General features: G+C 49.8%; 1 protein-coding gene across 20 annotated transcripts in view; it reads left to right on the plus strand.

Moving 5' to 3' along the window:
- LOC142160072 (uncharacterized) overlaps window positions 1-13478 on the plus strand; it is a 1559230-nt gene that overhangs the window by 941737 nt on the left and 604015 nt on the right. The window lies entirely within an intron of this gene.

A 13478-nucleotide genomic window follows, 5' to 3' on the forward strand; every position in this document is an offset into this window, starting at 1 on the left:
ACTACATTAGATCAGAATTTTATCCCTAACCTTAGCTTATTAGCCTTTATTCATCTACATGAAAAAGAACTTCCAATTCAGACTATAAACAACCCAATCTTGTATACTGTGCGTAAACTTTGGCATAAGCTTCGCCACATATACCATTTAAGCCCTTATAGCTCAATGAACCTCCCATTGTTAGGCAACCCTAACTTTCAGGACGGATCAGCTTCCTTCCCATTTACTAAATGGGCGAAATTAGGAATTACTAAGATAAGATCATTAATTGATACAAGTACGCGAAAACCTATGACCTATACTCAAATAAGCTCTACTTATCCACAACTAGCCCCTTATCATCTAGCAATATTTCAATGCCAACATTACATTAATACAGTACTAAGTAAAATCTCTCCGGAGGATTGGGATAATCCCTTGGAGGCTATGCTTTTGAGACCTCCCCTGACCCGTCAAGCCATCTCACAGCATTATTCCCTATTACGTACCCAATTTGACTATAACCATTCTAAAACTGGCCTTTCACTGTGGCAGGAACAATTTCCTCACCTGACACCAGAGGTTCTTTTAAAGGCACTGACCAAATCCATTAAAATATTACCGGCCATGACCTATACAGAAATGTTCCTAAACATCTATCATAGGGCATATCTGTCTCCATCTCGTCGATTTCAGATAGGTCTATCAGAATCACACTGTTGTCCGAAGTGTGGGTCTCCGAGAGCGGATTTGACACACTGTTTTTGGGAGTGTCCTCCAATTAAACGATTCTGGACCCAGATTTGGAGATTTTCTAATACACACCTGGTAAATTATGCGCCTCTATCTCCGGAATGGGCGATATTCGGAATACTTCCAAATACTTGCAAAGTTAGTAAAGGATGCAATAAACTACTATTAGCAGTTTCTGCTGCGGCCAGGAAGAGCATACTCCAGGTCTGGGCCCAAGATTCCCCTCCTATGTTTTCCCTTTTTAAAGAAAAGCTCTATCACATATTCCGAATGGATTGGATAGAGACGTCTTTGCAGAAAGAGGTTAGAGTAAAGCAATTCTTTGATGCATGGGAGAGCTTTATAACTCTCTTACCCCGTATCACACGTACACAACTTTGGAATAGCTTCCACAATACTGAGTGGTACGGGTTAAGAATGGTCTCAGCGGACCCTCCGATTGACTTGTCTTCACCTTCTAATGATTAAGTCCTAGACAAGATGGATAGTTTGGGAATGGGAGATTGGGCATGTTAATGACTTATTGAATTGTTTGAAAAAATGTGAAAATATGTATTTATTTCATAATGCATCCAATTGTATATGTGATATTGTATACCTCAATAAAAAACTGTTTATAAAAAAAGATATATAACATTCATTCTCTTGTGTACCTATTTGTCACCGCTGTACCCATTCCCAGTTGGCAGGATGATACAACATTATTATTATTAATATTTATTTATAGGGCGCCACTAGGTATCCGTAGCACCGTCCAGGGACAGACAGAAACACGGTACGGGGTGAGACAGCACGGGACAGTTAACAAGAAGCACAGTAACTAGGAAGCTCAAAGTACAGCTAGATGAAAGGTGAGAGCCCCCAGCGGGGTAGAGAGAGGGGTAGAAGGGCCTCACGGAAGAGACAAGGAGCTGGAGAGCAGAGTTAGGCTGATGGAGAACAGGAGGAGAGGAGGCCCTGTTCGGAGGAGCGTACAATCTAAGGGGAGGGTAGGACGGACAGAGACGCAAGGGTAGGAGGAGGAAAGGGGGAGAGCGGAGGCAGAGACAAGAGGGGGGGAGAGCGACCAGGAGGAAGGAAGGAGGGGGACAGGAAGGAGGGCAGGAGGGGGAGGGGGGTAGGTGGGAGACTGGAAGGAGGGCAGTTAAGTGGGGGACTGGAAGGCTATAAGGAAGAGGTGAGTTTTTAAGGCCCGTTTGAAGCTGGACAAGTTGTGTGATGTTCTGATGGAGCGGGGGAGCTAGTTCCAGTGGAGGGGGCAGCACGGGAGAAGTCTTGGATGCGAGTGTGGGAGGAGGTGACCAGGGGGGAAGAGAGGCGACGGTCATTGGCCGAACGCAGAGGGCGGGATGGAGTGTGAATGGAGATGAGGTTGGAGATGTAGGGAGCAGTGAAGTTGGAGAGGGCCTTGAAGGTAAGTGTGAGGAGCTTGAACATCTAATCGTCCCTGGTAATACCTTTGTTACAATTAGTTAACACTTACCAAGCGCGCTAATTTATACTCGGTTTCACACATAGAGGTTTCTGCACGAACATTATAGATCAACCGTGGACCACAGAGCGCTGAATAAACCCCCAGATTTCCATAATAGCTTGCGTTAGTTTGGCTCTGGAGCTCGGCAGTGACCAAGCCCAACCCGGTTCTTCCAGGGAAGCCGGTGAACCTACAGAGATCACAGTCCTCTCCTTCACACACTGCACACAGGGCATCCAGGTCAGACTGTCCACAAAATACTTTAGAATTACCTTTGGCACAAGTATAATGTTGCACAGATTTTCCAGCGGTCCCCTTGAGCTTGACCGTCCCTTTCTCAGACAGGGTGATGAAAAGAAAAAATGGACCCACCAGAAAAATAATCTGATAAAGTGGGACCCCCTTATTATAACACTATACAAATGTACAACAAGGAATTATATTATATCTTTATTATTATCCTGTCAAAGTGTAGTGAAATCTGACATTATGTAGAGTAAGTCTGGTCACAAGTTGAGTGCAGCATCTACCACACTACACACAAGGTGGCAAAGGCAACATTTTACGTGACAACGTACTGCAGAGTATGAGGCTCTTCTAACTGTTCCCGTTATCCGAATCCCCCTATTAAATTTTGCGCAAGACAACTTACTGTGGCCTGTACTGCGACCTGTACTGAGTTCTGTACTGCGACCTGTACTGCGTCCTGTACTGAGACCTGTACTGAGACCTGTACTGAGTCCTGTACTGAGTCCTGTACTGAGTCCTGTACTGTGACCTGTACTGTGACCTGTACTGTGACCTGTACTGTGACCTGTACTGTGACCTGTACTGTGACCTGTACTTAGTCCTGTACTGTGGCCTGTACTGCGACCTGTCCTGAGTCCTGTACTGCGACCTGTACTACGGCCTGTACTGTGACCTGTACTGTGACCTGTACTGAGTCCTGTACTGAGTCCTGTACTGCGACCTGTCCTGAGTCCTGTACTGCGGCCTGTACTGAGTCCTGTACTGCGACCTGTACTGCGACCTGTACTGAGTCCTGTACTGAGTCCTGTACTGTGTCCTGTACTGAGTCCTGTACTGTGTCCTGTACTGTGTCCTGTACTGTGACCTGTACTGTGACCTGTACTGAGACCTGTACTGAGTCCTGTACTGTGACCTGTACTGAGTCCTGTACTGAGTCCTGTACTGTGTCCTGTACTGTGACCTGTACTGAGTCCTGTACTGAGTCCTGTACTGTGACCTGTACTGAGTCCTGTACTGAGTCCTGTACTGTGACCTGTACTGTGACCTGTACTGAGACCTGTACTGTGACCTGTACTGTGTCCTGTACTGAGTCCTGTACTGTGTCCTGTACGGAGTCCTGTACTGTGTCCTGTACTGAGTCCTGTACTGTGACCTGTACTGAGACCTGTACTGAGACCTGTACTGTGACCTGTACTGTGACCTGTACTGAGTCCTGTACTGTGACCTGTACTGCGGCCGGTACTGAGTCCTGTACTGTGACCTGTACTGAGTCCTGTACTGCGGTCTGTACTGAGACCTGTACTGAGACCTGTACTGAGTCCTGTACTGTGACCTGTACTGTGTCCTGTACTGAGACCTGTACTGAGTCCTGTACTGTGACCTGTACTGAGTCCTGTAGTGAGTCCTGTACTGAGTCCTGTACTGTGGCCTGTACTGCGACCTGTCCTGAGGCCTGTACTGAGTCCTGTACTGCGACCTGTACTGCGACCTGTACTGAGTCCTGTACTGAGTCCTGTACTGTGTCCTGTACTGTGACCTGTACTGTGACCTGTACTGAGTCCTGTACTGCGGTCTGTACTGCGACCTGTACTGCGGCCTGTACTGCGGCCTGTACTGCGGCCTGTACTGCGGCCTGTACTGCGTCCTGTACTGCGTCCTGTACTGCGTCCTGTACTGCGTCCTGTACTGCGACCTGTACTGAGTCCTGTACTGTGACCTGTACTGTGTCCTGTACTGAGTCCTGTACTGAGTCCTGTACTGTGACCTGTACTGTGACCTGTACTGTGACCTGTACTGTGACCTGTACTGTGACCTGTACTGTGACCTGTACTGTGACCTGTACTGAGTCCTGTACTGTGACCTGTACTGTGACCTGTACTGAGTCCTGTACTGTGACCTGTACTGAGTCCTGTACTGTGACCTGTACTGAGTCCTGTACTGCGTCCTGTACTGAGTCCTGTACTGTGACCTGTACTGAGACCTGTACTGTGACCTGTACTGTGACCTGTACTGAGTCCTGTACTGTGACCTGTACTGAGTCCTGTACTGTGACCTGTACTGTGACCTGTACTGTGTCCTGTACTGAGTCCTGTACTGTGACCTGTACTGTGACCTGTACTGAGTCCTGTACTGTGACCTGTACTGAGTCCTGTACTGTGACCTGTACTGAGTCCTGTACTGCGTCCTGTACTGAGTCCTGTACTGTGACCTGTACTGAGACCTGTACTGTGACCTGTACTGTGACCTGTACTGAGTCCTGTACTGTGACCTGTACTGAGTCCTGTACTGTGACCTGTACTGTGACCTGTACTGTGACCTGTACTGAGTCCTGTACTGAGTCCTGTACTGTCACCTGTACTGAGACCTGTACTGTGACCTGTACTGTCACCTGTACTGAGACCTGTACTGAGTCCTGTACTGGGACCTGTACTGAGTCCTGTACTGAGTCCTGTACTGTGACCTGTACTGTGACCTGTACTGGGACCTGTACTGGGACCTGTACTGAGTCCTGTACTGTGACCTGTACTGAGTCCTGTACTGTGACCTGTACTGAGTCCTGTACTGTGACCTGTACTGTGACCTGTACTGAGTCCTGTACTGAGACCTGTACTGAGACCTGTACTGTGACCTGTACTGAGTCCTGTACTGTGACCTGTACTGTGACCTGTACTGAGTCCTGTACTGTGACCTGTACTGAGTCCTGTACTGTGACCTGTACTGTGACCTGTACTGAGTCCTGTACTGTGACCTGTACTGAGTCCTGTACTGTGACCTGTACTGAGTCCTGTACTGAGACCTGTACTGAGACCTGTACTGAGTCCTGTACTGTGACCTGTACTGAGTCCTGTACTGTGACCTGTACTGTGACCTGTACTGAGTCCTGTACTGAGTCCTGTACTGTGACCTGTACTGTGACCTGTACTGTGACCTGTACTGAGACCTGTACTGAGACCTGTACTGTGACCTGTACTGAGTCCTGTACTGAGACCTGTACTGTGACCTGTACTGAGTCCTGTACTGAGTCCTGTACTGAGTCCTGTACTGAGTCCTGTACTGTTACCTGTACTGAGTCCTGTACTGTGACCTGTACTGTGACCTGTACTGAGTCCTGTACTGTGACCTGTACTGAGTCCTGTACTGTGACCTGTACTGTGACCTGTACTGAGACCTGTACTGTGACCTGTACTGAGACCTGTACTGAGTCCTGTACTGAGTCCTGTACTGCGACCTGTACTGAGTCCTGTACTGCGGCCTGTACTGAGTCCTGTACTGAGTCCTGTACTGCGACCTGTACTGAGACCTGTACTGCGACCTGTACTGAGTCCTGTACTGTGACCTGTACTGCGACCTGTACTGTGACCTGTACTGAGTCCTGTACTGTGACCTGTACTGAGTCCTGTACTGAGTCCTGTACTGTGACCTGTACTGTGACCTGTACTGTGACCTGTACTGAGTCCTGTACTGTGACCTGTACTGAGTCCTGTACTGTGACCTGTACTGAGTCCTGTACTGTGACCTGTACTGAGTCCTGTACTGTGACCTGTACTGAGTCCTGTACTGTGACCTGTACTGTGACCTGTACTGTGACCTGTACTGTGACCTGTACTGTGACCTGTACTGAGTCCTGTACTGTGACCTGTACTGTGACCTGTACTGAGTCCTGTACTGAGTCCTGTACTGTGACCTGTACTGAGACCTGTACTGTGACCTGTACTGTGACCTGTACTGTGACCTGTACTGTGACCTGTACTGTGACCTGTACTGTGACCTGTACTGTGACCTGTACTGAGTCCTGTACTGAGTCCTGTACTGTGACCTGTACTGAGTCCTGTACTGTGACCTGTACTGTGACCTGTACTGAGTCCTGTACTGTGACCTGTACTGAGTCCTGTACTGTGACCTGTACTGAGTCCTGTACTGTGACCTGTACTGAGTCCTGTACTGTGACCTGTACTGTGACCTGTACTGAGTCCTGTACTGTGACCTGTACTGAGTCCTGTACTGAGTCCTGTACTGTGACCTGTACTGCGTCCTGTACTGTGACCTGTACTGAGTCCTGTACTGAGACCTGTACTGTGACCTGTACTGTGACCTGTACTGTGACCTGTACTGTACTGTGACCTGTACTGAGACCTGTACTGAGACCTGTACTGTGTCCTGTACTGTGACCTGTACTGAGTCCTGTACTGTGACCTGTACTGAGTCCTGTACTGTGACCTGTACTGTGACCTGTACTGAGTCCTGTACTGAGTCCTGTACTGAGACCTGTACTGTGACCTGTACTGTGACCTGTACTGAGTCCTGTACTGTGACCTGTACTGTGACCTGTACTGTGACCTGTACTGAGTCCTGTACTGTGACCTGTACTGTGACCTGTACTGAGTCCTGTACTGTGACCTGTACTGAGTCCTGTACTGTGACCTGTACTGAGTCCTGTACTGTGACCTGTACTGAGTCCTGTACTGTGACCTGTACTGTGACCTGTACTGTGACCTGTACTGTGACCTGTACTGTGACCTGTACTGTGACCTGTACTGAGTCCTGTACTGTGACCTGTACTGTGACCTGTACTGAGTCCTGTACTGAGTCCTGTACTGTGACCTGTACTGAGACCTGTACTGTGACCTGTACTGTGACCTGTACTGTGACCTGTACTGAGTCCTGTACTGTGACCTGTACTGAGTCCTGTACTGTGACCTGTACTGTGACCTGTACTGTGACCTGTACTGAGTCCTGTACTGTGACCTGTACTGAGTCCTGTACTGTGACCTGTACTGAGTCCTGTACTGTGACCTGTACTGAGTCCTGTACTGTGACCTGTACTGTGACCTGTACTGAGTCCTGTACTGTGACCTGTACTGAGTCCTGTACTGAGTCCTGTACTGCGACCTGTACTGCGTCCTGTACTGTGACCTGTACTGAGTCCTGTACTGAGTCCTGTACTGCGACCTGTACTGCGACCTGTACTGAGTCCTGTACTGCGGCCTGTACTGTGGCCTGTACTGAGTCCTGTACTGTGACCTGTACTGTGGCCTGTACTGAGTCCTGTACTGTGACCTGTACTGTGACCTGTACTGAGTCCTGTACTGTGACCTGTACTGTGACCTGTACTGTGACCTGTACTGTGACCTGTACTGTGACCTGTACTGAGTCCTGTACTGAGTCCTGTACTGAGACCTGTACTGTGACCTGTACTGTGTCCTGTACTGTGACCTGTACTGAGTCCTGTACTGTGACCTGTACTGAGTCCTGTACTGTGACCTGTACTGTGTCCTGTACTGAGACCTGTACTGAGTCCTGTACTGAGACCTGTACTGTGACCTGTACTGTGACCTGTACTGAGTCCTGTACTGTGACCTGTACTGAGTCCTGTACTGAGACCTGTACTGAGACCTGTACTGTGACCTGTACTGTGACCTGTACTGAGTCCTGTACTGTGACCTGTACTGAGTCCTGTACTGAGACCTGTACTGTGACCTGTACTGTGACCTGTACTGTGACCTGTACTGTACTGTGACCTGTACTGAGACCTGTACTGAGACCTGTACTGTGTCCTGTACTGTGACCTGTACTGAGTCCTGTACTGTGACCTGTACTGAGTCCTGTACTGTGACCTGTACTGTGACCTGTACTGTGACCTGTACTGAGTCCTGTACTGTGACCTGTACTGAGTCCTGTACTGTGACCTGTACTGTGACCTGTACTGAGTCCTGTACTGTGACCTGTACTGTGACCTGTACTGTGACCTGTACTGTGACCTGTACTGAGACCTGTACTGTGACCTGTACTGAGACCTGTACTGAGACCTGTACTGTGACCTGTACTGAGTCCTGTACTGAGTCCTGTACTGAGTCCTGTACTGTGACCTGTACTGTGACCTGTACTGAGTCCTGTACTGTGACCTGTACTGAGTCCTGTACTGAGTCCTGTACTGTGACCTGTACTGAGTCCTGTACTGCGACCTGTACTGAGTCCTGTACTGCGACCTGTACTGAGTCCTGTACTGCGGCCTGTACTGAGTCCTGTACTGCGGCCTGTACTGAGTCCTGTACTGAGTCCTGTACTGCGACCTGTACTGAGTCCTGTACTGCGACCTGTACTGAGTCCTGTACTGTGACCTGTACTGAGACCTGTACTGAGTCCTGTACTGAGTCCTGTACTGCGACCTGTACTGAGACCTGTACTGCGACCTGTACTGTGACCTGTACTGAGTCCTGTACTGTGACCTGTACTGAGTCCTGTACTGAGTCCTGTACTGTGACCTGTACTGAGTCCTGTACTGTGACCTGTACTGTGACCTGTACTGTGACCTGTACTGAGTCCTGTACTGTGACCTGTACTGAGTCCTGTACTGTGACCTGTACTGAGTCCTGTACTGTGACCTGTACTGAGTCCTGTACTGTGACCTGTACTGAGTCCTGTACTGTGACCTGTACTGTGACCTGTACTGTGACCTGTACTGTGACCTGTACTGAGACCTGTACTGTGACCTGTACTGTGACCTGTACTGTGACCTGTACTGAGTCCTGTACTGTGACCTGTACTGTGACCTGTACTGAGTCCTGTACTGAGTCCTGTACTGTGACCTGTACTGAGACCTGTACTGTGACCTGTACTGTGACCTGTACTGAGTCCTGTACTGTGACCTGTACTGAGTCCTGTACTGTGACCTGTACTGTGACCTGTACTGAGTCCTGTACTGTGACCTGTACTGAGTCCTGTACTGTGACCTGTACTGAGTCCTGTACTGTGACCTGTACTGAGTCCTGTACTGTGACCTGTACTGTGACCTGTACTGAGTCCTGTACTGTGACCTGTACTGAGTCCTGTACTGAGTCCTGTACTGTGACCTGTACTGAGTCCTGTACTGTGACCTGTACTGAGTCCTGTACTGTGACCTGTACTGTGTCCTGTACTGTGACCTGTACTGTGACCTGTACTGAGTCCTGTACTGTGACCTGTACTGAGACCTGTACTGAGTCCTGTACTGAGACCTGTACTGTGACCTGTACTGTGACCTGTACTGAGTCCTGTACTGTGACCTGTACTGTGACCTGTACTGTGACCTGTACTGTACTGTGACCTGTACTGAGACCTGTACTGTGTCCTGTACTGTGACCTGTACTGAGTCCTGTACTGTGACCTGTACTGAGTCCTGTACTGTGACCTGTACTGTGACCTGTACTGTGACCTGTACTGTGACCTGTACTGAGTCCTGTACTGTGACCTGTACTGTGACCTGTACTGAGTCCTGTACTGTGACCTGTACTGTGACCTGTACTGTGACCTGTACTGAGACCTGTACTGAGACCTGTACTGTGACCTGTACTGAGTCCTGTACTGAGTCCTGTACTGAGTCCTGTACTGTGACCTGTACTGAGACCTGTACTGAGACCTGTACTGAGTCCTGTACTGTGACCTGTACTGAGTCCTGTACTGTGACCTGTACTGTGACCTGTACTGAGTCCTGTACTGTGACCTGTACTGTGACCTGTACTGTGACCTGTACTGAGTCCTGTACTGTGACCTGTACTGTGACCTGTACTGAGTCCTGTACTGTGACCTGTACTGAGTCCTGTACTGTGACCTGTACTGTGACCTGTACTGTGACCTGTACTGTGACCTGTACTGTGACCTGTACTGAGACCTGTACTGAGACCTGTACTGTGACCTGTACTGAGTCCTGTACTGAGTCCTGTACTGAGTCCTGTACTGTGACCTGTACTGAGACCTGTACTGAGACCTGTACTGAGTCCTGTACTGTGACCTGTACTGAGTCCTGTACTGTGACCTGTACTGTGACCTGTACTGAGTCCTGTACTGTGACCTGTACTGTGACCTGTACTGTGACCTGTACTGAGTCCTGTACTGTGACCTGTACTGTGACCTGTACTGTGACCTGTACTGTGTCCTGTACTGAGTCCTGTACTGGGACCTGTACTGTGACCTGTACTGAGTCCTGTACTGTGACCTGTACTGTGACCTGTACTGTGACCTGTACTGTGACCTGTACTGAGTCCTGTACTGTGACCTGTACTGTGACCTGTACTGAGTCCTGTACTGAGTCCTGTACTGTGACCTGTACTGAGTCCTGTACTGAGTCCTGTACTGTGACCTGTACTGAGTCCTGTACTGTGACCTGTACTGTGACCTGTACTGTGACCTGTACTGAGTCCTGTACTGTGACCTGTACTGTGACCTGTACTGTGTCCTGTACTGAGTCCTGTACTGTGACCTGTACTGAGTCCTGTACTGTGACCTGTACTGAGTCCTGTACTGTGACCTGTACTGAGTCCTGTACTGTGACCTGTACTGAGACCTGTACTGAGTCCTGTACTGTGACCTGTACTGAGTCCTGTACTGTGACCTGTACTGAGACCTGTACTGTGACCTGTACTGAGACCTGTACTGTGACCTGTACTGTGACCTGTACTGAGTCCTGTACTGCGACCTGTACTGCGACCTGTACTGAGTCCTGTACTGTGACCTGTACTGAGTCCTGTACTGTGACCTGTACTGAGTCCTGTACTGAGTCCTGTACTGCGACCTGTACTGAGACCTGTACTGCGACCTGTACTGCGACCTGTACTGCGACCTGTACTGCGACCTGTACTGAGACCTGTACTGCGACCTGTACTGAGTCCTGTACTGCGACCTGTACTGAGTCCTGTACTGCGACCTGTACTGCGACCTGTACTGAGACCTGTACTGCGACCTGTACTGAGTCCTGTACTGCGACCTGTACTGAGTCCTGTACTGCGACCTGTACTGCGACCTGTACTGCGACCTGTACTGCGACCTGTACTGCGACCTGTACTGCGACCTGTACTGCGACCTGTACTGCGACCTGTACTGAGTCCTGTACTGCGACCTGTACTGAGTCCTGTACTGCGGCCTGTACTGAGTCCTGTACTGCGGCCTGTACTGAGTCCTGTACTGCGACCTGTACTGCGACCTGTACTGCGACCTGTACTGCGACCTGTACTGAGTCCTGTACTGTGACCTGTACTGAGTCCTGTACTGAGTCCTGTACTGAGACCTGTACTGTGACCTGTACTGTGACCTGTACTGTACTGTGACCTGTACTGAGACCTGTACTGTGTCCTGTACTGTGACCTGTACTGAGTCCTGTACTGTGACCTGTACTGAGTCCTGTACTGAGTCCTGTACTGTGACCTGTACTGAGTCCTGTACTGAGTCCTGTACTGTGACCTGTACTGTGACCTGTACTGTGACCTGTACTGTGACCTGTACTGTGACCTGTACTGGGGCCGGTACTGTGACCTGTACTGAGTCCTGTACTGTGACCTGTACTGAGTCCTGTACTGAGTCCTGTACTGTGACCTGTACTGAGTCCTGTACTGTGACCTGTACTGTGACCTGTACTGGGGCCGGTACTGTGACCTGTACTGAGTCCTGTACTGTGTCCTGTACTGTGACCTGTACTGAGTCCTGTACTGTGACCTGTACTGTGACCTGTACTGAGTCCTGTACTGAGTCCTGTACTGTGACCTGTACTGTCACCTGTACTGTGACCTGTACTGTCACCTGTACTGTGACCTGTACCGCGGCCTGTACCGTGGCCTGTACCGTGGCCTGTACCGTGGCCTGTACCGTGGCCTGTACCGTGGCCTGTACCGTGACCTGTACCGTGACCTGTACCGTGACCTGTACCGAGTCCTGTACTGTGACCTGTACTGAGTCCTGTACTGTGACCTGTACTGAGTCCTGTACTGTGACCTGTACTGTGACCTGTACTGTGACCTGTACTGAGTCCTGTACTGTGACCTGTACTGAGTCCTGTACTGTGACCTGTACTGAGTCCTGTACTGTGACCTGTACTGTGACCTGTACTGAGACCTGTACTGTGACCTGTACTGAGTCCTGTACTGTGACCTGTACTGTCACCTGTACTGTCACCTGTACTGAGTCCTGTACTGTCACCTGTACCGTCACCTGTACCGTGACCTGTACCGTGACCTGTACCGTGTCCTGTACCGTGACCTGTACCGTGACCTGTACCGAGTCCTGTACCGTGACCTGTACCGAGTCCTGTACTGTCACCTGTACTGTCACCTGTACTGTGACCTGTACTGAGTCCTGTACTGTGACCTGTACTGAGACCTGTACTGTGACCTGTACTGTGACCTGTACTGTGACCTGTACTGAGTCCTGTACTGAGTCCTGTACTGTGACCTGTACTGAGACCTGTACTGAGTCCTGTACTGAGTCCTGTACTGAGTCCTGTACTGTGACCTGTACTGTGACCTGTACTGAGTCCTGTACTGTGACCTGTACTGTGACCTGTACTGAGTCCTGTACTGGGGCCGGTACTGAGTCCTGTACTGTGACCTGTACTGTGACCTGTACTGTGACCTGTACTGAGACCTGTACTGAGTCCTGTACTGTGACCTGTACTGAGTCCTGTACTGAGTCCTGTACTGTGACCTGTACTGTGACCTGTACTGAGTCCTGTACTGTGACCTGTACTGAGTCCTGTACTGTGACCTGTACTGAGTCCTGTACTGTGACCTGTACTGAGTCCTGTACTGTGACCTGTACTGAGTCCTGTACTGTGACCTGTACTGAGTCCTGTACTGAGACCTGTACTGTGACCTGTACTGAGTCCTGTACTGTGACCTGTACTGTGACCTGTACTGTGACCTGTACTGAGTCCTGTACTGTGACCTGTACTGTGACCTGTACTGAGACCTGTACTGTGACCTGTACTGTGACCTGTACTGAGACCTGTACTGAGTCCTGTACTGTGACCTGTACTGAGACCTGTACTGAGTCCTGTACTGTGACCTGTACTGAGTCCTGTACTGTGACCTGTACTGAGTCCTGTACTGAGACCTGTACTGAGTCCTGTACTGAGTCCTGTACTGTGACCTGTACTGTGACCTGTACTGAGACCTGTACTGAGTCCTGTACTGTGACCTGTACTGTGACCTGTACTGTGACCTGTACTGTGACCTGTACTGAGTCCTGTACTGTGACCTGTACTGGGGCCGGTTGTCCA

Source organism: Mixophyes fleayi, chromosome 6, assembly GCF_038048845.1.
Source record: "Mixophyes fleayi isolate aMixFle1 chromosome 6, aMixFle1.hap1, whole genome shotgun sequence".
NCBI lineage: Eukaryota > Metazoa > Chordata > Amphibia > Anura > Limnodynastidae > Mixophyes > Mixophyes fleayi.